This window comes from Schistocerca gregaria, chromosome 4 (assembly GCF_023897955.1).
Source record: "Schistocerca gregaria isolate iqSchGreg1 chromosome 4, iqSchGreg1.2, whole genome shotgun sequence".
Lineage (NCBI taxonomy): Eukaryota > Metazoa > Arthropoda > Insecta > Orthoptera > Acrididae > Schistocerca > Schistocerca gregaria.
The window spans coordinates 99,225,208-99,248,321 of record NC_064923.1 but is presented as its reverse complement, the minus strand read 5'-3'; the positions used below and the strand labels follow the sequence as shown (position 1 = coordinate 99,248,321).

Here is a 23,114-nt window from a genome sequence, read left to right as displayed (position 1 = left end):
TGCCAATTGACCAAGAAAAAATGTTTCTGGTAGTCACATATGGCTAATGAAGAACTCTGTAGTGACATCTCTCTTCTGTTTCACCTACACAGTCCCACTGATCTTGTCACTGTAAGTTAATAGCAGATCGCTGGCTCTGTTCTCAGTTAATATAAACAGTGAAAACGGTCCAAGAATTACATTTGATTGTTGATTCTTGTGAAACATGTCCAGTAAATGCCTGGCTAGTTGACACATGGAAAACCATTTTGAAACATTTTATGTTTAATAAAACCTAGGAATAGTTTTGCAGATGACTGAAGTGCTGTGCTGAGGCTCAGATACAAAGAAGTGATACAGAAAAGTTCAACCACCTGATACTGCGTCATCGAATTTAAGAATAAAAAGATTAATTTGTTTTTAATTAAAAAATCCAATAAATAACTGTAAATAGCTAAATGAAAACTGAAAATAGATTCAAGTTTACCATATAACTGTCCAATTGACAATGAGGTCATTAGAGATAGACAATAAAAGCACTGTGCATACACAGAAGCTCCATCTGACACCTGTTGGAATAAACAAAGCAGACAAAGCGTAATGCTTACGTGAAGAAGGGCAATGAAACTGTACAGTAAACATGGTAGTTTTTTCACATTTTTAGGAATTAAAGGCATGCCATCAATATTATTTAAAATATGCACATAAGAGGGGGACAAGCAATCACTCACCTAAACATGAAGAGTAGGTACAGTTAATAATCCAGAAATCAGCACCAGTTCCTGAGCATTTGCTTTTTTTTCTACTACAAGTAATAATCTCTTGCTCTCTCTAGCTTATTTAGTTCAAATGATAGTTAATTGAAACCCTCAGCTGCTGGCAGATGTTGTTGATATACCTCCATGAGGACAGCCAAATACGTGTGCCCTGATCGGGACTCGAACCCGGAATCTCCTGCTTACATGGCAGACGCTCTATTCATCTGAGCCACTGAGGACACAGATGAACAGCGTGACTGCAGGGACTTATCCCTTGCACACTTCGCATGAGACCCACATTCCCAACTGTCCACAATCTACATACGTAATGTACCTAATAGATATTTGCCCATGTACTCACTACATGCGCACACTAAGGTGATGATTCCCGTAAGAGTTCGGGCAACCTGTGTGTATTCGCACAGACGAAGCTCAATGGCTGGGTAGCCTTTAACTATTTGTATGAAGATAATAACTGTTCTTGAAAGAACAGATACCATTGATGACCGTGCAGCTTCTCTAGAATAAATGATAATTAATTGAAACCCTCAGCTGCCAACAGGTGTTTTTGATATACCTTTATGCCGGCACCTGAGGGTTACAATTAATTATCATTTATTGTAGAGAAGCTGCATGGTCATCAATGGTATCTGTTCTTTCAAGAACAGTTATTATCTTCATACAAATAGTTAAAGGCTACCCAGCCATTGAGCTTCGTCTGTGCGAATGCACACAGGTTGCCCGAACTCTTTCGAAGCCGGCTGGAGTGGCCGTGCGGTTCAAGGTGCTACAGTCTGGAACCGAGCAACCGTTATGGTCTCAGGTTCGCATCCTGCCTCGGGCATGGATGTATGTGATGTCCTTAGGTTAGTTAGGTTTAATTAGTTCTAAGTTCTAGGCTACTGATTACCTCAGAAGTTAAGTCGCATAGTGCTCAGAGCCATTTGAACCATTTGTTCTTTCGAGAACAGTTACTATCTTCATATATTTATTTAGTTCAGTCTCTTGCATATTCTGTAGCACATGTTGGTGACAGTTCACTGTGATGTGGAACACGTCAGTAGGTTTCTTATTTATAAACAGTTTCCCTATGTATATATGGCTACATTCTGAATGCTTATATGATTAGACTTTCTTATCTTAGTATATAATAAAATTTGACAATTGTAAACCAATCACACAGAGATACTATTTAGTCAGAAAGTTGTCTATGGAGTTATCAAGCACAACTGATTTCAATTTGTCTTTACAACTAACCATATTTGCCAACATCTTTAAATCACATGGGAGGCGGTCAAATATATTTATGGCTCCATATTTTCCTCCTTCCTCTGGAAGGAGGAGGTTACGCTGTCGATGTTGGACTCTCTCTCTCTCTCTCTCTCTCTCTCTCTCTCTCTCACACACACACACACACACACAGCAACATGGATAAGTTTCTGATAGGTGTCTACATGCAGATGCAGAAGTACTGAGATGTGGTTGCATTGCTACGGGGAAGCTCAGTATAGCGTTATCGTGTCTCCCATCCATTACATACAATGAACCCGTACAAAAGGTCCACACGAACCAATTCTTCATCAGTAAACCTGTGCATTTGGCTATGTATCACTGTTCAAGTGCAACTAATACTACCAGAAGAAAACAAACTACAGGCACTACTGTTGTCAATATCAAGCTTCTTGAGCGAATGGAACAAGTTTATTTCCAAACAAAACACCCAATATGTACTGCCGACATTTGGACTGTTGTGCAGATATTTTCAGTGCAATACATATACAAAGATAAATGGGGAAAGAAATTGAATGAAATGAAGTTCATCCTTGATGAGCCATTGGAGGCCCCTGATAACAAAATACTCAGAAAATATCCCTGAACAATCTCCAAAATTGTTTAGCAGAAAGTCTCAGAGAATATTTTTTCCCCCTTCAGTGATGTATTCTGCCTTTAGTTGCTTGTGGTGCACAATGTTTGAAACAGAGGCTAAATATTTGTACACAACAATGGACCTTATCTTGTGAAAAAGTACCATGAACAAAAAACTAACTAGCAACCATTTGTCAAGAGTATTAGGAGACAGTTGTTATAATTTAGTGAAAAATAAAACAGATGGTGATAGCTACTGCATGAAGATGCAACAGTTATCACAGTAGTGAAAGCGTGGAATCAGAACTTTCTAAAAATGTATGGCATGGCAGAATTGGAAGATATAGTTAAAAACTGATTTTAATCTAGAACCATCAGCACGGCAATAAATAAAGCAGGTGAGACTTCAAACAACAAATTACATGACATGCAGATCATTTGTCACCAAAAAAACAAACACTGGCATGTTCATATTGCAGATAATATATCTATTGATTTCTTCAGCATTTAGATAATGAAATAAAGGACATGAAATCATATGTTCGACCACTCCTTCCACACCAAAGAGAAATTTCTCAATGCATAACACAATAGTGTGTGTGTGTGTGTGTGTGTGTGTGTGTGTGTGTGTGTGTGTGTCATTGTAGATGGCTACTGTTCCTGCCTGAAGCTATTACAGCTTCACAGTTGAAAGGCTGCTAGCTGTCAGGTATCTTCTTACACCATCTTGACAACAGTATAGGCTATATGCGAGATGGCCCTTTTGCAACATTCAGAAACTTGGCCACCCCTGCCACAGGCTATCGGCCGGGGTAGGAAAATAATGTATGTTAGGCCTGGCTCCCTGACTACCCATGTTTTAGTTGTTTGTCCATGCTTGTCCCTTGTCCACTTGTGCCTTTGGGTGACCAGCTGTCCAAAGGTGGGCTTTGTTTTGTTTTGTTCTGTTTTAGGACGCAAAAACAATTAAGGTCATATGCACCATGTCAGAACCTTAGAACAGTAACACGGAAAGGTAGTTAAAAATGACAATAAGTACGCCAAATCAATGGGAGAAAAGAGAGCTAAGAACAAGGACTTCCTCTTGGAGAAAGGTTCATAAAAATACACTGCAGCCACAATAGAAGTTCTGAACTAAAGATTAAATGCCCCTCGCCATATTGCAAAACGCGGGTGACAGCCCACACGTCATTTGCTAAAATGGCTCATAACTCAGACAACAAATATACATTACAATGTAAGTGGTTAAAAAAAGGTATTCAGTCATAGAATGGCAAACTGTCAAAGGTTGATGGCAATGAGCACAATGTGGTGGGGGATCACCAATTAGCAAATGGTAACGGCTAAAATGACAGTGCCCAATATGCAACCTAGTTGAAATGACCTCCTTGCAGTGATACGGCTGAGAGGAGATTAGCCAGGCCGCTGAGAGAGGTTTAATTCCCTAGAGCTTGTTCCCATGAGGGGAGGACCAGCGGTGATGCCATCACCTGCTGACAGGCAGCAACACAGAGATCACAAGAGGGAATGGAAGAGCTAGAGGGACAAGGTAAGAGGACTGCAGCCTTTACAGCAGTGTCAGCAGCTCGTTTCCCATCAGACCGATGTGACCAGGAACCCCATAAACATCACAGTGGCTCCTTCAAGACTGATGAAGTGGAAGCTTTCTTGGACCCTTTCCATTAAGGGAAGGGCAGTGTGTAGCACACAGAGGCTCTGAAGGGCACTGAGAGAGTTGGAGTAGAAGACACAATTGAAAAGCATGTGTTGCCGGGTGTACGGTAGGCTCTGATATAGGGCAAAGAGCTTTGTTGTAAATACTTAACAGAGTTCTGCAAACTGATGCTGGAAATGGTCGGGGTCAATGATGAAGGCATACCTGACACCACTGTGAATCCGAGAGTCATCAGTGTACAAAAAAATACTATCGCTAAGTTCCATGTGAAGGTTGAGAAACTTACACCAATAGATAGAATCTGGAGTAGTTTCCTTAGGAAGTTAAATAAGTCCAAGATGAACAGGGAGCACCACATGAAACTAAGGTGGTGAATGATTTACACCCAGGGAAGTGGCAGGTAGTTACACTGCCAGAGCAATAGCTGAAAGTGAAAACCAGGAGGTTACAGAGAAGAGAGACGTGCCACATACTGGCAGTCAAAGGAGTCATTGAAGAAGGAGGCATAGGATGGGTGACCAGGCATGGCAGACAAACGGCATACATATCTACTGAGGAGAACATCACGCCGGTATGACAGCAGTGTAGTGCATGCAAAATGCCATGGCCACTAGAGGCACAGCCAGCTGGGCAAATGTAGGAGAGCGACAGTAGGGGAAATATCAAGTGGCGTTCTAAACTGAAGCCTATGCACATATTTTTTGTAAATATTGAGTGGGGCCCCTCCTCACCGACATTTGAATGGTGACCATTCAAAAAGATCTACTGTCCCCTCTGCTTTTGTTAGTATCTAAAAATAATCTTTTTCAGAAAATCTCATTTTGATATCTGAAACTGCTTATAAAATATGAGGAATGTTGTGGATATTTCACTCTGACTTTATTGCTGGCGTGACGTGATCGCAAATAAGTGTGCCACAACACAGCAATTTTCTTGAGATTGGTGTCAGATAGCTACCTCTACCCAAGTCTAAAGAAAAATTCAATATGTTAGCTAAATTTCATAAGCAACAACATATCATGTAATATGCACCAAACACAAAATCATAGTGACCTCTGATTTTAATTGCACACTTTTCTGAGTTTCACACAGTGTCTTACTTTCACATAATCACGATAACCATGATCATTAATGAAATGATGGGCACATCATAATGAACTTGACATGTAAAGCTATAAGTAAAGCAAAAATGTTTTTTTTTTTTTTTTTCCCCCCCGGATAGTTTCTGTAAAATCATTTGAGAAAGATTGCAGAGTGTGCGCCTTGATTCTGTCACTGGATGAAAGGTGGAAAACATGTATCAGCCTCCCTTTCTGAACAAACGAGTGAGCTCGCCCAGCGGTTTGGACAAAAACTGGTCACTGTGCATCAGCCACCACATCCTGCATGAGCTATAGTTTGGCAGCTTCTGCACAGAGACTCTCAACTGGGCTAGTGTAAAAGGCACCAGTGGCCAAACAGATTCCACGATGGTGGATTGAACTTCGAAGGCTTAAGATGGACGGATATGCACAAACATCTATAGTCTAGTTTTGAACGGATAAGGGATCAACACAAATAGATGAAGGTGGTCCGATCCACTCCCAAGGAAGTACCGCTTAGGACACGCAGGACACTGGGGGACTGTGCGGCGGGCGGCGAAGGAATACACTTGGGAGAACCAAGAAAGTTTTCTATCAAGCAGGAGCCCTAGGAATCTCATAGTTTCAGCAAATGGAAGAGCAAGAGGCTCCATTGTGCCAACAGAAATTCGTTTCATCAGTGGAAAAGTGAAAGTCATTGTTGATGTTCCACAAGTAAGGACGATACAGACATTGCTGAAGATGCCACTCAAGGAGACAAATACATGGAGAACTGCAATACATCACAAAATCGCTGACGAAAAAAGGAGCCGAAGATGCCTGGTGGGAGACAGGCCTAATAGGGTTAATGCCTATAGCAAAGAGGACGATACTCAAGATGGAGCCCTGAGGCACCCCATTTTCCTGGGTAAAGGTGTCTGGCATTCAGAACTCACATAGCCCCTGAAAACTCTGTCTTTTAAAAATTTCTGAAGGAAACGGGGTAGGTGACTCGGAAGCCCCATGTGTATAGAGTACGGAGGATAGCAGTCCTTCAGCACGTGCCATAGGCTTTCTGCAAATCAAAAAACACAGCCACAGTCTGGTATTTCCACAGAAAACCATTTGTGACATGGGTTGACAAAGTGATGAGATCGTCAACTGCAGAATGGCGAGCTCGGAATCCACCTTGTGCAGTGGTTCGTAAATTGTGAGCCTCCAGCCACAATACCAGATGCGCATAAATCATATGTTCCATCACCTTGCAAATGCAGCTGCGGAGAGAAATGGGGCACTAACTAGAGGGAAGGTGTTTGTTTTTACCAGGCTTAGGTATGGGTTTGACAGTAGCTTCATGCCAGCGTCTGAGAAACACGGCATCTGCCCAGATGCGATTGTATGCACTCACAAGAGACAGGTGCTGCAACATCTGAATGTGGACATAGTCTGGCCCTGGGGCAGATGATCAGGATGAAGTGAGAGCATGATCTAGCTCTCTCATAGGACATGGCAGCATTGTAGCATTCACTATTCTGAGAGGAGAAGGATAACACCTGACCCTCTTCCATTCATTTATGATGGAGGAAGGCAGGGTAATAAAGGGTAGGACTAGAAACTCCACAAAATAGTGGTCTAAGGTGTTGGAGATAGCAATGGGGTCCACTACAGTCAGGCTGGAAATTTGGGAATGGACTTGGTCCCAGAGAGTCGCCAGAGGTTGGCCCACATGACAGAAAAGGGAGAGGAACTGTTAAAAGAAATGGTGAGTGAAATCCAGCTAGCTTTTTTGCTATCCCAAAGTATGCAATGACACTGCACATGCAACTATTTATAGCGAGTGCGATTCGCAATCCTAGGGTGGCGGTTAAAAATGCAGAAAGCACATCTCCGTGGGCGAATTGCATTGTGGCACACCTCAGTCCACCAAAGGACTGGGACATGATGTGGTAAAGATGAAGTGCGAGGAATGAAATATTCTGCGCCACTGGGATAATGTTTGTAAGGTATTCTACCTGGTCATCACAACTGAGGAGAAATGTTGCTAGGCAGAGATTGTCAGGGAGAAGTACAGTCTTCAGTCAGCCTTAGAAAGCTGTCACTTGGGTTTACACATAAGTGGGGTACAAGTCAGCAAATGGATAGCACACAGGAAATGGTTGCTAGTATAAGTGTCAGAGAGAATTGACCACTTGAGACAATGGGTACGTGGGGCAGTGCAAAACGAGAGGTCCAAATGGGAAAGGTGAGCCTGAAAGGAAAGTGGATGCTCCAGTGTTAAGACAGATAAGCTTGAGTTGATTGAGAAGGTCAGCGAAGAGGGCACCTCTTGGACAGGTTCTGCAAGAGCCCCAGACGTGATGACGTGTATTAAAGTCACCAAGCAGCAGAAAGGGGTGAGGGAGTCAAACAGAACAGTGAAGGGATGATAGCAAGAGAAAACATGAAGCGAAGACCCTGCAGGTGGGCACCAGAACTGGAGCACTCATCATCAGTGCTCTGGCTGGTTTGACGTGACTCGCCACAACTTCCTCTCCTGTGGTGACCTCTTCATCACAGAGCAGCTCTTACACTCAACATCCTCAAATGTTTGTTGAATATATATTCCAATCTCTGTCTTCCCCTACACTTTCATCTTCTACAGGTCCCTAAAGTACCATGGAAGTTAATTCTGGTTGTCTTAACATAAGCCTTTATCATCCTGTCCCTTTTTCTTGTCAATGTGTTCCATATACGAAGGTTCACTGAAAAGTAATGCATCCACCTTCGCAACTCTTCAGCAGTTCGCAGCATTGGTACATGGCAGGTACTGGCTTGTTCCGTAGCCTCTTCTCAACAGCTCCAGTTGGTGAGAAGGCTTAGCATTGGGCGGTTGTATTGTTACAGTGTAAACTATGGAACCCTGCGCAGACGGTCGGTCAATGAGATTTAAGCAATGTGCACTCACTGAATTCTTGACAGCAGAAGGTGTCGCCCCAGAGGAGATTCATCAGAGAATGATGGAAATGTATGATGATTGTGTTGACGTGAGTCCTGTGCGTCATTGGACAAGTAAGTTTAAAGATGTTGAGATGTGAGTATCTGCCCTGTGTGACAAACAAAGAATTGGATGTCCTGTGACAGCAACCACCGAGTTCCACAAACAAAATGTTAGACTGATTCACGACGATTGTCGTATCACTCAGAGAGAAACTGCAAACACAATAGGCATTTCACAAGAACGTGTGGGTCACTTTATTGCTTTGCTTGGCTATCTGAAGATCTGTGCAAGATGAGTATCCCGGATGCTGACTGCCGAGATGAAAGCGCACAGACTTGAAATTTGACAGGAACTCCTCTCGTGTTACAAGAATGAAGGTGACGCCTTTCTCCATTCAATCGTGACAGGAGATGAAAGGTGGGTACACCATCACAACCCAGAGACAAAACGTCAGTCTACGGAATATCGACACAAAGACTCGCCCCGGAAAAAGAAATTCAAGACGCAACCCTCAGCTGGAAAAATCATGCACACAGAGTTCTGGGACACAGAGGGTGTTATCCATGTTGTTTTCGTTGATCATGGAACAACAATAAATTCAGAGTGTTACATCACAATGCTGCGAACTCTAAAACAACAGCTAACTAGGGTACGATAGGGAAATGTTTTGCTGCAGCATGACAATGCCAAACCACACACTTCGCGTGCCACCACAGCAGAACTTCAGAGACTGAATCTCACCACCGTATGGCATCCTCCATACAGTCTAGATTTAGCACCAAAATGACTTCCATTTGTTCCCGATAATGAAACACCATCTGCAGGGACATCATTATGCTTTTAATGTAGATGTTGAGTGAACTGTGAGACTGTGGTTGAAGAAAAAGTGTCGACTTCTTCCATGACAGCTTTAGAAAACTTGTTCATTGTTGGCAGAAATGTACCCAATAGGCAGGTGATTATGTAGAAAAGTGAATATTGGTACTCAAAGATCACATTCTAAGGATTATTTCTGCATTTGATTTATTAAAATATTCCCATCCAAACTCAATTAAAGAAGGGGGAGGCATTACTTTTCATTCTTTCCTTGCCAATTTCGTGGAGAAAGTCTTCTTTCTTATCAGTCTACCTAGTTTTCAACACCCTTCTATAGCACAAATGCTTGGGTTCTCATCTTTTATAGTTTTCCCATAGTCCATTATTTCCTTCCGCACAATCTTGTGTTCCAGATAAATTCCCTCAGAAATTCCTTCCTCAAATTAAGGCCAACTTTTGAAATTAGTAGACTTCTCTTGGCCATGAAAGCCTTCTTTGTTTCTGCTAGTCTGCATTTTATGTCCTCCTTGCTTTGCCTATTATGCAGTGCATTGCTTCGAAAGGGCACATTCACATCATTTGATTTACTTTGTGGTCTCCAATTTTGATGGCAAGCTTCTAATTAATTATAGTATATTTTACGGAAGTGGTGCCTCACAGTACAGTGGTTCTTACCCACTCTCAGTTAATTTAGTAATTAGGGTGAGGTAAGGAGTGCTCCTACTGTGACACATTATGGTGTCAGACATGCTAACAGCACAAATTGTTCCTCGTGAAGTATTGCATGTGGATAGCTACACTGACCAACTCAGAAAGAGAAGATCCAGCACACCTGCAGGTTTCCTAAATCACCATTAAGAGGTTTGCTTACTTCACATCTTGTAAAGCTGTCTCGATGTCTCAAATGGTCTTTCTCTAATCCAAAAGTCTTGGGTCCATACAAGCATACAGTTGACTCTAAACAATGGAGTGGCACATTAGAAAATCTCAACATTACTTTAATGAAAGTCCCGAAATAATGGGATGCAACTTTTATTGCTAATAGAAAAATCCAGGGGGGGGAAAAACAATCTTTAGAGCCAGTCTAATGGTAAAATTTGAATCTAAGCTCACAGATTCTAGTCATAACATATCAAGCACCATTTCAAATTCATAAAATATCTCAACATGAATTTAATAACAGTCTGAAATTGTACACTCATGAATTCGTTTGTAAACATTTCCTGAGGCACTTTTAACTTACTAAATCACTTTTAATCAAAAATCATATTCAGTTCACTGCCATTGCATACTGCCTCTCCAAATATTAGTACAAGAATGCCTAGTAAGCATTTCCCAAAGCTGACTAATAGTTGAACAATATAAAAATATTCCCTCACAGTAAGTACAAGTTGTCAGCATGAACACAACTCAAAGACTGTCTAGTAAGCTAGCACAGTGTTCCGTGCCAGCCAGCACAGGGTGAGTTCCTGATGGGCCAGTTTAGTTAAATGGTTCAAATGGCTCTGAGCACTATGGGACTTAACATCTGAGGCCATCAGTCGCCTAGAACTTATTACTACTCAAACCTAACTAACCTAAGGACATCACACACATCCATGCCCAAGGCAGGATTCGAACCTGTGACCGTAGCGGTCGTGCGGTTCCAGACTGAAGTGCTTAGAACTGCTCGACCCCACTTTAGTTATCCAATGACTGACAATCTTAAATAAAATTCTAATTAAAATGTGAGCTTGATTTTGAAGATACTGAAATCATGGTTAAGTAGCTGTCAGTGCGAATAATGAAGGCAGTCTAGTTGGAGTCGTATACAAACATTTAAATAGTTAATATTAATATTTGCCACTAAGGTTTGCAGTGTCCTCCATATGCTCCAGTATGACAAGGATCCTGCTCGCATCTCCTTGTTAATGCTCTGTGCCCATCTGTTGTTTTATGGGAAGGAGGGATTTCTATGAGTCCTAATTGCTTACTGGCATATAGCAGCATAAGCCTTTGCATGATGAAATCTAATAAAATGTGTGTTGGCATGGGGCATAAATGCCACAGCAGCTCTTCTCATTCTGTTATTCCTTAATACTTTTCTCTCCTGTTTACTATCAATCCATATTCTGTGCTCAATCGACTGTTCATTCCATTCACTACATACTAAAATTCTTCCTTGTTTTTGTTGAGGATAGCAATGTCATCAGCAAATCTTATCCTTGATATTCTTTATTCCTGAAATTTAATCCGATTCTTGAACCTATTTGTTATTGCTTCTTCGATGTACGGGTTGAGCAGTAGTGGAGAAAGACTGCATTCGTATCTTATACCCTTTTTAATTCTAGCACTTCATTCTTAATCTTCCATTCTTACTGTTTCTTCTTGGTTCTTATACATACAGTATATTATCCATTTCCCCCTATAGTTTAAACCTTTTCTTCAGACATCTTGTCTCATTTTACACTGTAGAGCACTCATTCTAGGTTAACAAATCTTATGGAGGTATCTTGATTTTTTTTCTCTTAGTTTCATTATCAAATGCAACATTATAATTGTTTCTCTGGTGCCTTTACCTTCCCTACAGCCAAACTGATCACCATATGGGAAATCCTCAACCTTCTTTTCCATGATTCTGTATATTACTCTCATCTAGAACTTGGATGCGTTAGCCGTTAAGTCAACTATCAATAATTCTTGCACTTATTTTCCTTTACCAACTTTGGAATTGTGTCACTCATATTTTTCTGAAACTCATGATCTCCAGTCTCATAGATTTTACACATCAGCTCGAATACCCATTTGGTTACTATTTTCTCCAATGATTCTAGAAATTAAGAAGGAATGTTCTCTATGTCTTCTGCCTATTTTGGTATCAAGCCTTTCAAAGCTATATTAAACTCTGACCCTAATAACTGGATCCCCTATGTCTTCCAAATCAACTACCATTCCTTCTTTCACCACATCGGCAGACAGTTACTTCCCATCATACAGACCTTCAATGTATTCCTGCCACCTATTGTTTTCTCCTCTATGTTTAACATTGCAATACCTCCTGAACTTTCAATGTTGGCACTTTTAATTTAATTTCATCTAAGCTGGTTTTGATTTTTCTATGTGCTGAATATGTCCTTCCAACAGCTATTTCTTTTGCAATTGTTTCACATTTTTTTGGCAGCCATTTCACTTTATCTTTCCTGCACTTCCTCTTCATTTCATTACTAAGGGTTTATACTGCTGCATTACTGTCTTTTTTTCTGAGCACTTTTGTATTCTATTCTTTTGTCAATCAGTTGAAGTATTTCTTCTGTTACCCAGTGTCAGTTTGAGAACATTTTTGGACACATGTGAGCTATCATTTGATGCTCCCCTTTCCGCCCTATTCCCCTGAACCCTTTCACATGTGTAGGTTTTTGCTACTAACTGTGATACACAGTGAAAACAAATCTTGCACTTGGACACCCATGGTGCCCCTTTCAGCTTGGTAGTTCAACTGGCTACTACTAATTGTGAAATGACATGCACAGAAGTCTTACAGCTGAGGTGCCTCTGGTGCCCCTCTCAACTTGGTGCCCCAGTGGCAGCTTGTGTTGCTCGGATCTTAAACCAGACCTGCTGTTATTCAATTTTTCATCGCCGTCAACTTTCCTGTACCCACAACTGTTCATCAAAATTCCGTGATCGCCGTTTTTAGAAATGACCATTCCTCTTCCATTTAACTGTTTATTGCAACACTCCTTATCACAACATCTACAGCCTGCAAGAACATCAAACAAATATTGTCATTCATCAGTATTTCAGTATCTCACTTCTTGCCTTGTTTTTTTTTCCCCCCCTGACAACTCTCTGCAACTTCAGCCTACTGTTCATCATTACTAAACTGTGGCCTTCGTATGTCTTACAACCCACTACCTAATTTCCCAATCTCTATCTCATCATGATGTAATCCTGCTGGTATTTTCCATGCCTTTTCCAAGCATAATTCCTCCTCTTGTGTTTTTTGCATATTGTATTCACTACTGCTGGCTGAAATTTATTACAGAAGTTAATTATTTTTTCACCTTTCTCACATTTCTTACTGCTGAGTCCATATTCTCCCATAACACAAATTTCAGTTTCTTCCCTTACTACACTGTTCCAATCTCCCTTAAGTACCCTTTATGTACTGAGTTGCCCATTCAATACCCTCATGTACTCTCTCTATATCTCCATCTTCTGCTTGTGATGTCGGACTGTATATCCTGAATTATTATCGACTTTTACATATTAATGGCCTGGCTGACAATATCAATAGAAGCCTCACATTTTTTGCAGATGATGCAGGCATCTATAATTAAGTACTATCTGAAAAGGTGCACAAAAATCAAATCAGATATTGATAAGATGTCAAACTAGTACAATGACTCGTGTATCTTGCTTTAAATGTTCAAGAGATGTAGTACTATGCACTTAACAAAACACTGAAATGTAATATTCTATTATTACATTGATGAGTTAGAACTGGAGACAGCAGAATCTTGCCAATAACTGGGAGTAACAATTTGTTGTGATATGAAATGGAATGGAATGATCACATATGGTCAGTTATAAGAAAGACAGGTGGCAGACTTTGGTTCATTGGCAGGATACTGGACAAATAAAGGGTGATATGCAAATATTGTGATATGTTATTCTGCAAGTAAAACTGAAGAAAAAAGTTCCTATAAACATAAGTCTGCAAATGTTTAGTTATGGAGTTACGGCTAATAAAAGATTTTGCCTGAAACTTAGCAACGTCACCAATACGAAGCCATCGCAACACTGTACGAGGTTAAAGTAATGCATGATTTCCATTTATTTCATTGTTATTGGTCTGGTGAATCTAATGAAGCATGTCTCAGATGTGAAGCAAAGAAGTAATTTCAGAAAATGTTTAATTTATTAACTACTTGGACCAATTAGATTTTTTAAATTCCAGGCAATTGCACAAAGTTTTCAACAGAAGTTGTAGAGAATTGAATTTCTCCCAGCTGAGAAAGAAACTGTGGGAAATATTCACAAACACTTCATCAAAGCTGACAGATGTGCAGTTAGTTGATGGGTACAGAGGGTGGTTTGGCGGAGCTCCATAATTTGCAGCGGTCGGTGAGACCATCCACAGCTGTCACACCTGACATGTTGTAATGGGCTGATGTTGTCACTTACCTTTAAAGGGTGCCATTTGTGGAAGACATTTTGAGGACAATGAGGAGGTGATTCACACAGTCTGCCACCACAACACTGACTGGTACTGACAGAGTATACACGCCTTTGTTTTGTGTTGGAGGAAGTCACAGAATGGAATGGAGATTACGTGGAAAAAATAGGGTATGTAGAAAAACACCATTCTTTTGTGTGTAATTCTCATTATTTTCCATAAAGAATTGTTGAATAAAAAAATGTGGTGCACTACTTTCTGGGCAACCCTTGTATATTACAACTATAAATAATAATGTTACCATATTTAAGCAAACTATTGGTGGATTAAAGAAAAAAGTAGATTCTCAGAAAAGTAAAGTAAAAAATAATGTTACCATTTTTCACCAAACTATTCTGGGATTGAAGAATAAAGTATATGAGCTCCTGGTTTGTTTTGATGACATTGAATCTAATAATATAATAGATATACTATGCCTGTCTGAGCATCACATTGTGTCTTATATGGAAAAGGTAAATATCAGTGGTTATAAACTAGCTGCATATATGAGTAGAGAGAATAAGGCGGGAGGAGGAGTTGCCACATATGTCAAAAGTTATCACTGTGTAGAAAGCTCACATACAAAAAAGTTTTGTCTAGAGCAACATATAGAAGCATGTGCCTGTCAACTTAAACTGAAGGAGGGCACTTTTATAATTGTAACAGTGTATAGGTCCCCTTAAGGAAACTTTCATTTATTCCTGGAAAACTTGGATGCCTTGTTGTGATATCTGTCAGATAGGGGAAAGCAAATTATTATTTGTGGGGACTTCAATGTTGATTCATTGAAAGAGTGTAAGAGGAGGAATGACCTGGGAGTCTTGCTCGGTTCTTTCAATTTGACATCTGTCATTAATTTTCCTACTCGGGTAATAAATGACAGCAGCACATTGATAGATAACACTTTTATAGACCAAGATGGGTTTAAAAACATAAATTCTTGTCCTGTTGAGAATGGGCTTTCTGATCAAGATATTCAGCTAGTTACAGTATATGACATAGCTCCATTCAGTAATTCAAAACTACCCTCCAAAGTTGTACATTCAATTAATGACTCAACAATTAGAAACTTCAGAAAAATCTTCAGCAGTTAGACTGGGATGAGGTGTACAAGGGACCTGATGCTAATTTAAAATATAACTTATTTCATGATACACTTGTAAGAGAATTTGAAAACTGTTTCACCAAGAAAGTAGTTACATCTAATAATAAGAAACTATGCAAAAAACCTTGGCTTACTAAAGGAATAAAAATATCTTGTAAACACAAAAGGGAACTGTATCCAACAACAAGAAAGAGTAATGACCCAGAAACAGCCAAATATTATAAAAACTACTGTGCTACATTAAGAAAGGTTATTAAAAAGTCAAGAAGCATGTGCATCATGTCTGAGATTAATACCTCTGATAACAAAATCAAAACAATTTGGAATATTATTACAAGGGAGACAGGACAACCCAGAGTACAGGATGACAGCATCACCATCAAAGCAAATGGAAACTTGATAAACAACAAGCCGGAAGTCGAAAACATTTTGAATAATCATTTTCTAAATGTTGTAGAGAAAATAGGATCTAAATGTTCATTAGAAGAAGCAAGGCAGTTAATGGAAGAGGCCTTACCCACACCATTTGATACAATTGAAATTCCACCCACCTCTCCATCTGAAATTAGGAAGATAACAAACTCTCTCAAGAATAAAAGCTCACATGGGATTGATGGCATTTCCAGCAGGATAATAAAAGCTTGTTCCCAAGAAATAAGTGGAATTCTTAGCCACATATGTAATAGCTCTCTGAAGCAGGTTATTTTCCCAGATAGACTGAAGTATGCCATTGTTATACCACTGCATAAAAAAGGGTGTACGTCTGATGTCAACAACTACTGCCCAATCTCTCTTCTGACTGCCTTATCCAAAATTCTTGAAAAAGTAATGTATTGTAGAGTAGCTTCACATCTTTGTAAAAATAAAGTTTTAACAAAATGCCAGTTTGGTTTCCAGAAGGGTTTTTCAAGGAAAATGCTATATATACTTTCACGAATGATATATTAAATGCTCTGAGTAACCGGAAGTCACCCATTAGGACTTTTTTGTGATCTATCAAAGGCTTTTGATTGTGTAAATCATGGAATACTTCTAGATAAGCTCAAGTATTGTGGTATGAATGGGACAGTGCTCAAATGGTTTAAATTATACCTAACTGGAAGATTGCAGAAAGTTGAAATAAACAGTTCACATAATATGCAAAAAACTGGTGATTTCTCAAACTGGGTAACAATCAAGAATGGGGTGCCGCAAGGTTCGGTCTTGGGTCCTCTGCTGTTCTTAATATACACTAATGACTTGTCATTCTATATTCACGAAGATGCAAAGCTGGTACTTTTTACCGATGATACAAGTATAGCTATCACACCTGACAAACAAGAATTAACTGGTGAAATTGTAAATGATGTTTTTCAGAAAATCATTAAGTGGTTCTCTGCAAATGGGCTCTCATTAAACATTGACAAAACACAGTATATACAGTTCCACACAGTAAATGGAATGACCCCATTAATAAATATAGACTTTGATCAGAAATCGGAAGCTAAGATAGAATATTCAAAATTTCTAGGTGTATGCATTGATGAGGGGTTGAACTGGAAAAAACACACTGAGGATGTGCTGAAATGTTTGAGTTCAGCTACTTATGCTATTAGGGTCACTGCAAATTTTGGCGATATACATGTGAGTAAATTAGCTTACCATGCCTATTTTCATTCTCTGCTTTTGTATGGCATCATATTCTGGGTTAACTCATCATTGAGTAAAAGAGTGTTCATTGCACAAAAGCGTGTAATCAGAATAATTGCTGGAGCTCATCCAAGATCACCCTGCAGACACTTATTTAAAGAGCTAGAAATGTTCACTGTAGCCTCACAATATATATATTCACTTATGAAATTTGTTATTAACAATCTAAATAAATTCAAAAGTAATAGCAGTGTACATGGCTACAACACTAGGAGAAAGAATGATCTTCACTACTCAAGGTTAAATCTAACTTTGGCTCAGAAGGGGGTAAATTATGCTGCCACAAAAGTCTTTGGTCACTTACCTAATAGCATTAAAAGTCTGACAGATAGCCATATAGCATTTAAAAGGAAATTAAAAGAATTAATGGCAACTCCTTCTACTCATTAGATGAATTTTTGGATATAGTAAGTGGGTAATTTTCAAACCTCCAAAAATTATTCAGTGTCATGTAATATTTTGTCTAATGTAATATCTTGTATAGACACCTTTTATTAACCTGACACATTCCACATCATTACGAAATATCGTATTCACGATCTATGGAACAAATACTAATCTAATCTAATCTAATCTACTGTAAACAGCCACTTTCCATATCCTGGCAAAAATCACAACTATGGGCCATGGAAAAGGCAAGTAACTAATTCATTAAGTAACATTTTATTTGGTACTTATGGCCCTTGTCTTATTCTTTCTTTAAGCATTTAATACATGCTTGAATGGCTGTCAGGCACAAGGTCATATATAGTTGTTGTAGCTTCATAATATTTCCAAACACACACGTGATTTTCTTGTTTATAAAACATTTTATTTCCATTGGAAATAATGATACTAAATCACAATTGTTGTTAACACTGTATGAAATAATGTACCTATATGAAAGTTATAAGCACCAATCAGCAGGCAGCCTGTACCCAACTAAGCGGTGTTTTTTTAAAAGTAAGTAGCATTTTGAAATTTAAAAAAAAGTGCTAAGATATCTCAATAATTTTATTTTTACATGAAAGCCTGTACCTTAATCTACTTTTCTACATAATTTCCGTCAATATTGAGGCACTTGTCATAATGTTGTATCAGTTTTTGAATACTCTCCACATAGAAGTCTGCCGCCTGACTTGTTAAACACTGCATCACCACTGTTTTGACTTCGTCATCATCTTGAAGATGCTGACCGCCCAGGTGTTTCTTCAAGTGCAGGAACAGATGGTAGTCACTGGGCAAAAGATCGGGGCTGTACAGAGGATGATCTAGAATTTCCCAACAAAAAGATGTGATGAGATCTTTGGTCTGATTTGCCACGTTCGGACGGGCGTTGTCTTGCAGCAAAACAATGCCCTTGCTCAACTTCCATGGACTGTTGCTTTGATTCTGGTGTGACGTAGGCCACCCATGTTTCATCACCCATAATAATTTGGCTTAAGAAATCATCACCGTCATTATGGTACCACTCAAGGAAAGTCAATGCACTGTCTAAACATTTGGTTTTGTGCACATCCGTCAACATTTTTGGTACCCAACGTGTGCACAATTTTTGGTAATTCAAGTGCTCGGTCATAATGCCATACAAAACACTATGAGAAACATTAAGAAAGTCATCCCGCAAGGAGGAAATCGTAAAGCGTCTGTTTTCTCTCACCTTATTGTCCACTTCCTGCACCAAACTTTCATTAATGACCGAAGGACGACCACTCCATTGTTCATCATGCAGATTTGTGCAGCCATCTTTAAATGCTCTCACCCACTTTCTTACCTTTCCATCAGTCATAATGCTTTCTCTGTATACTGCACAGATCTCATGATGAATATCGAATGATTTTAGGCCTTTAGCACTATGAAATCTTATACAGCCCGTACTTCACAGTCAGCGGGAGTCACGTTTATTGAAGGCATCTTAAACACTCAGTACACAACGTAAACAAGGAAGAATCAGACTGTAATGGCATCAGTGCATAGATTAAGGTACAGGCTTTCATGCAAAAATAAAATTATTGAAATATCTTAACACATCTTCTTTTAATTTCAAAACGGTACTTACTTAAAAAGAAACACACCTCGTATTTCAGGGTGGCTGACACTCATGTTTGACATTATATTATCAGTCAAATCATGTATGAACCAAACAAACACACACACACACACACACACACACACACACACACACACACACACACACACACACATATATATATATATATATATATATATATATATATATATACACACACACTGAAACACCAAAGTAACTGGTATAGGCATGCATACTCAAATACAGAGATATGTAAACAGGCAGAACACAGCACTGCAGTCAGCAATGCCTTTATACGACAACAAGTGTCTGGTGTAGATGTTAGATCAGTTATTACTGCTATGATGGCAGGTTACCAAGATTTAAGTGAGTTTGAATGTGGTGTTATGGTTGGCGCTTGAGCCATGGGACACAGCATCTCTGAGGTAGCGATGAAGTGGGGATTTTTCCTGTACAACCATTTCACGAGTGTACCATGAATATCAGGGATCCAGTAAAACATTAAATCTCCAACATCGCTGTGACAGGAAAGAGATCCTGCAAAAATGGGACCAATGACAACTGAAGAGAATCATTCAATGTGACAGAAGTGCAACTCTTCAGCAAATTGCTGCAGATTTCAATGCTGGGCCATCAACAAGTGTCAGTGTGCAAACCATTCAATTAAACATCATTGATATGGGCTTTTGGAGCCGAAGGCCCACTCATGTACCCTTGATGACTGCATGACACAAAGCTTTACACCTTGCCTGGGTCCATCAACACCGACATTGGACTGTTGATGACTGGAAACATGACGCCTGGTCGGATGAGTCTTCGTTTAAAAATGTATCGAGTGGATGTGTATGGGTATAGAGACAAACTCATGAATCCATGGACCCTGCACGTCAGCAGGGGACTGTTCAAGCTCTAGAGGTTCTACAATGGTGTGGGGCATGTGCATTTGGAGTCATATCGGACTCCTAATATGTCGAAATATGACTCTGACAGATGACATGTACTTGAGCATCCTGTTTGATCACTTGCATCCATTCATATCAGTTGTGCATTCTGATGGACTTGGGAATTCCAGCAGGACAATGGGACACCCCACACATCCAGAGTTGCTACAAAGTGGCTCCAGGAACACTCTTCTGAGTTTAAACACTTCTGCTGCTGGTAAACTCCCCAGACATGAACAATATTTAGCATATCTGGGATACCTTGCAACATGCTGCTCAGAAGAGATCTCCACTCCCTTGTCCTCTTATGGATTTATGGACAGCCCTCCAAGATTCATAGTGTCAGTTCCCTCCAGCACAACTTCAGACATTAGTCGAGTCCATGCCATGTCGTGTTGCAGCACTTCTGTGTGCTCATGGAGGCCCTACATGATATTAGGCAGATGTACCAGTTTACTTGGCTCTTAAGTGTATGATAACAAATGTTATCTGCACAAGCATGTAGAGCCCTGAAAATGTTTTAAGATGTACAACAGTGATACAATGAAGCAGTGGTCAAGTTATATGAGGTTACATGTATGTTTAATTTGAAGATAAATACTTTAGGAGTTAAGGAGACTACTCACTAAAACACACACACACAAACCACTTGTGCACGTATATTGTGTCTGCAGGCCACAGAATGCCGGGATTGCAGTTCAGCAGGTGAACTTGGGTGGGGCTTGCGTCAATTGGGATGGGCAGAGGGAGAAAGGGATGGGAAGTAAAAGTAAAGTTTGGGTAAGGTGAATTTAATGGCTGGGAGGAAAGCAGAGGCAGCAGTTGTGTGGGACAGGAATGCCTGAGAGAAGGATGGCAGGTGGACAGGTTGACAAGTGGCACACAGATACCAGAGCAATTGAGGTGTGGCCCATGATGAAGATCACATGGATTGGGAGGGTGTGACAGAACAGAGCAAGGGGGAACTGTTGTGAAGTGGGTGAGAGGATAGCGAGATAGCGAAGAGTGTGGCCAGGAGGATTTTGGGCGCTAAGACTGTGTTGCAAGGATAACTCCCATCTACATAGCTCAGAAAAGATGATGCTGGGGGGAAGGATCCAGATACCACAGGTTGTGAAGCAGCTATTAAACTCAAGCTTGTGCTCAGCAGTGTGTCATGCAACTGGGTGCTTGACTTGGTTCTCGGACATAGTTTAGAGTGGCCATTCATTCTGGTGGACAGCTGGTTGATGGTTGTGCTCAGATAAAATGCTGTGCAGTAATTGTAGCAGACATGGCATATGGCATGACTGCCTTCACAGCTGGTCTTGCTTCTGATGAAACAGGCTAAGTCTCTGACAAGACTGGAGTAGGATGCGATGGGTGATAGAACTGGGCAGCTCTTACACCTGGGTCTTCTGCAGGGATATGACACCTGGACAAGGAGTTGGCAGTACAAGTGACACCAGGATGTCACTTCGGTCAGACAAGCGATGCAATACCACTTCAGGAGGGGGTGTCTATCTCTGGGCACAACAATAGATAATCAGAGACCTGGTGAAGGATGTGGTTCATTTGCTACAGTCCATGGTGCTATTGCATAATGCTCTTTTGAAGCTGATTCTTGTGAGTGGCGGGAGTATCAGAGTTCTGTGAGGATACAGCATGTGAAATCAGTTTGCGGACCAGGTCTGTCTGTGAAGGCCTTGGTGAGGCTTCAGCATAACAGACAAATGAATTATTGCCACTGCAGATGCACCATCCACAGGTAGCCAATAGGGAGGTGATTTTCTGCCATGGAAAGGGTGACGGCCATCAAAAAGCAGGTACTTTTGGTTGTTGAGGATGACTGGATGAAGCAGATGGGAGAGAAGGTTTTGAGGTTGTGGGATAGTGAGCATAGGATGCTTTGATCTGATAGTGTTTTGTGTCTGGTCACTGTTAATTTAAGCAATCTAACCATAACAATACTCCAGAATAAATATTTCATTTTGCAGTGGATTGTGCACTGTTCTGAAACTTCTTGACATTTAAAAACTGAGTGTCTGACTGGAACATGAATCCAGAATCTCTCTTTTCATGGGAAATGCTCTCACTAACTGAGCAACTAGCTTGACTGATGACTCATCCTCACAGCTTCAGTTCTACCAGTATTTCCCTCTCATGTTCCATGCTTCACAAGAGTTATCCTGCAGGCCAGGAGTGGCCAAGCTATATCTCCATAACATTCTCTCTTTCAGAAGCATTTCTCCCACGTGGTATATAAAAACTGGTTACTGGCAGAATTGAAGTTGTGGAAGCAGGTAGTAATGCTCAAGTAGCTCAGCTGTTAAGTGCACCACCACTTAAGGAACAGTTGTCCTGGTACACATTTTTTATTTTCCATGAAATTTAAGTAACAGTACTAAATGAAAGATTCTAGTAGCCATTAGATGTAAGTTTGGGTCATGAATTTGGTTTGCTCATTTAACTGTTAATTAGTGATGAAGCAGTTCCTAGTTCATCATGGGTACTATTTTCAACTTCTTACTTTTGTGACTCCTGTGAGTGTTGCTTACTTTTATGTTTTCTTTCTCTATTCATAGTTGTTAGGTTTGAAGCACACAGAGTATATGTATGATTAGCATTGTCTTAGGAAGCAGAACGTGTTCTCTTCACACCACTTCTCTTCACTGGCTTGCCTTCTCCACACCTCACCTCCCCTTCCGATACTGAACATGACAGGTATAACAGATAGGAATCTAATGTTCGTGAACTGCCAAGTTAGTCCTAAAGAAGTTTGAGATGACACTGAAAACAGAACAAGAATTTTTTTGGAAGAATATTTAGTCCAAATCAAGTTACGTATGCAGTGATCTGTTGATGACTGCTGTCTGTACTGCATTTCACATTACATTTGAAGTTACAAATGGAATGGATATATTAAGTAATGTTATCAAAAGTGTGAAAATTTCTAACAAATAGAGAGGAAAAGGAATGAAGATTAGGGTTTAATGTCCCATTGGCATCAAGGTCATTAGAAATGGATAGCAAGGTTGGATT

At 40.1% G+C, this 23,114-nt stretch overlaps 1 protein-coding gene across 1 annotated transcript in view; it reads right to left on the bottom strand.

The window, feature by feature from the left end:
- The window catches only part of LOC126267297 (nibrin-like), a 179,017-nt gene that overhangs the window by 126,702 nt on the left and 29,201 nt on the right, over nt 1-23,114 (bottom strand). The window lies entirely within an intron of this gene.